The 2,613-nt window shown below is 41.9% G+C and overlaps 1 non-coding gene across 1 annotated transcript; it reads right to left on the bottom strand.

Annotated features, from left to right (window-relative positions):
• Positions 1–831: 831 nt before the first annotated feature.
• Positions 832–901, bottom strand: TRNAR-UCU (transfer RNA arginine (anticodon UCU)). The gene has a single exon. It is a non-coding gene; the product is annotated as a tRNA-Arg (tRNA).
• Between the last annotated feature and the right edge of the window lie 1,712 nt (positions 902–2,613).

Here is a 2,613-nt window from a genome sequence, read left to right as displayed (position 1 = left end):
CCAAGGTTGTTATTTTTATTCTCAGAATCAATAATTGAAAATATTTATAGGGAAACATAGAATCATTCTATAAGGATGTGAGAGCTGTCCTGAAACAATGCAGATCTTACCTGAGGTCTTTGGGTTAACGTGTCTGTGCTTTCCATTCTTGACCCATGAGTGTTTAGGATTTGTGCTCCATTTCTTCTTTGGCAGCCTCTTTAAAGGTGGGGCTCTTCCAATCACACCCAGACACTGAGTTCAGGGCAGGTAGACAAAAAAGATGTTACACATTTCGATGGCTTCTATCTGCTCCATATCCAGGTCAGTGAATGAGAGGTAGACAAGACATGGCAGCTAGTCTTTGCCTCCTCAGGCCAAACCTGGGTTAAATATCTACTTCTCAACGTTTTAGAACATACTAGGGGATTATAGGAAACAAGGAAACTGCTGTCCTCTTTGGCAGGAATGAATTCTTCTTTGCCTGACATTCTTTGAGAATCCTGTGTTCTCCCTCCTGAAGAAGGAACAATCATTTTTCTGAAGCACTAGAGCAGGTTTTTCTTCTTTCAGATTTTCTAGCCTGTTAACAGTCAACTTTTCCTCAAAAAGTCTTAAAAAGACTGCTTAGCAATCTTTGGGGTATGATGATGGTGGCCCATGTACCAGTGATTGTTGATTATGCTTGGAGAGAATTATGTATAATAGAAATGACAACAAATAACCTTAAGTGAACACCATTATCCCCACAGGTCAGATAAGAAAGAAACATCAAGGCCACAGCAACTCAACAAAGAAGTGAGTGCGTGAGAGTAAGAGGATCTATGGGTGTGCTTTGTGAAGAAGGAAAAATGGAGGTACTGGGGATTGAACCCAGGGCCTCGTGCAAGAAGCACGCACTCTACCACTGAGCTATACCCCTTGACGACAGCCCCCCAAGGAATTTCATGACTGTTCTCTGAGTACTTGCGAACTAACCCATCAAGATAAAATCATTTAATGTTCAATTCTGCTGTTTCAAAATCCCTACACTGCACTCTTTCGGACACGGATACACCAAGAGAAGGATACCTTAGTGCTAGAAAGAAAGGTATTGTTCCTCGTTGGGTGGTCTTCCACCAGATTGCCCGGAATCAGCCTCCAATCCATCAACTGGGTTAATCCCGGGATATGACACTCGCTTGTAATTTGTCTGAATACAGCTATCTGTATTCTTTTGACTCTTGGAAAAATATTAATGTTTTACAGAGGCCAATAAATAAGTAAAACTAGCTCAAGTGTGTGTGAAAAACTGTAAAATTACTGAAACAAATAGAAACAAATAAATCTAACTTATTTTCAAAAGAATAACAAGTAAATCTTTTACACAGCTCTTCGTCCTCATTGTAAAACAAAAAGAATGGCAAACAAATATTAGATTGTGCTTAGCAGAGTTGTGTTTTTTTATTTTTAATACTTCAATGGGTGTAGGAATTCTGATCCATTTTGTGTAAAATTTAGGCCTGAATAAACGTGTACATATAAACCCTGGTGGCGTAGTGGTTAAGAGCTACGGCTGCTAACCAAAAGGTTGGCGCTTCGAATCCATGAGAGGCTCCCTGGAAACTGTAGGAGGTAGTTTTTTAGTCTGCCCGATAGGGTCCCTTTGAATCGGAAGTGAAACGACCGCAGCAGGTTTTCTTTTCTTTTCTTTTTTTTTTAAGTAGTGTCATTATGAATTGGAATCCACTCCACCGTAATGGAAACCCTGGTGGGGTAGTGGTTAAGTGCTACGGGTGCTAACCAAAGGGTCAGCAGTTCAAATTCACCAGATGGTCCTTGTGAACTCTGTGGGACAGTTCTACTCTGTCCTATAGGGTCGCTGTGAGTCAGAAATGACTCGATGGCACTGGGTTTGGTTTTTGGTTTTGGTTTCCACGGTAATGGCTCTGTTTTTGGTTTTGGAATCTTTAGGGAGGAAACCTGTTGGCACGGTCAAATGTTCGAACCCACCACCACCAGCTCTGCGGGAGAAGGCTTGGCAACTCAATTCTTCTGTAACGATTACAGCTATGAGTCCGATTTGACTCCACAGTAGTGAATTTTGTTGCTCTGGACTGCTGACCTAGACCGCTGGTTCCAGCTGAAGAAAAGTGCCGGACGTTTGCTCCCGCTAAGATTACGGCCAGCTTAAGGGGCCGCCTTGAGTCGGAATCTCCTCGACAGCAACCAACAACGTTAAAGCAAGCAGATTGCCAGGCCTTTTCTTCTGTGGCCTGGCTGAGTAAGTTTGAGTCGACAACCATTACTTAGCGAAAACCATTTGTGCAACCCAAAACCCTCCTCGCATAGGGTAGTGATTCTTTTTCTACAGGACTTTTTGACATTTCTTATGATTAAAAAATCCCTTCCCCCCAACGCGCGCGCACACACACACGATATGTAATATCAGAGCAGAAATGAATCTTAAGTGCAATAGCATGTAGCATATGGGAATTTCTTACTCCATCAATTCCTAGGCTTCCCCACTGAATTAAAGTTCCTTTTTTAAAATTTTAAATAAAATATGCAAATGTCTGTTAGCACTTCATAAAGACCGAAAATCCAAACCCAACCCATTGCCGTCAAGTTGATTCCAACTCACAGCCACCCTAT

The sequence above is a fragment of the Elephas maximus genome, chromosome 1, assembly GCF_024166365.1.
Source record: "Elephas maximus indicus isolate mEleMax1 chromosome 1, mEleMax1 primary haplotype, whole genome shotgun sequence".
NCBI classification, from domain to species: domain Eukaryota; kingdom Metazoa; phylum Chordata; class Mammalia; order Proboscidea; family Elephantidae; genus Elephas; species Elephas maximus.
This window is presented reverse-complemented; position numbering and strand designations above follow the sequence as displayed.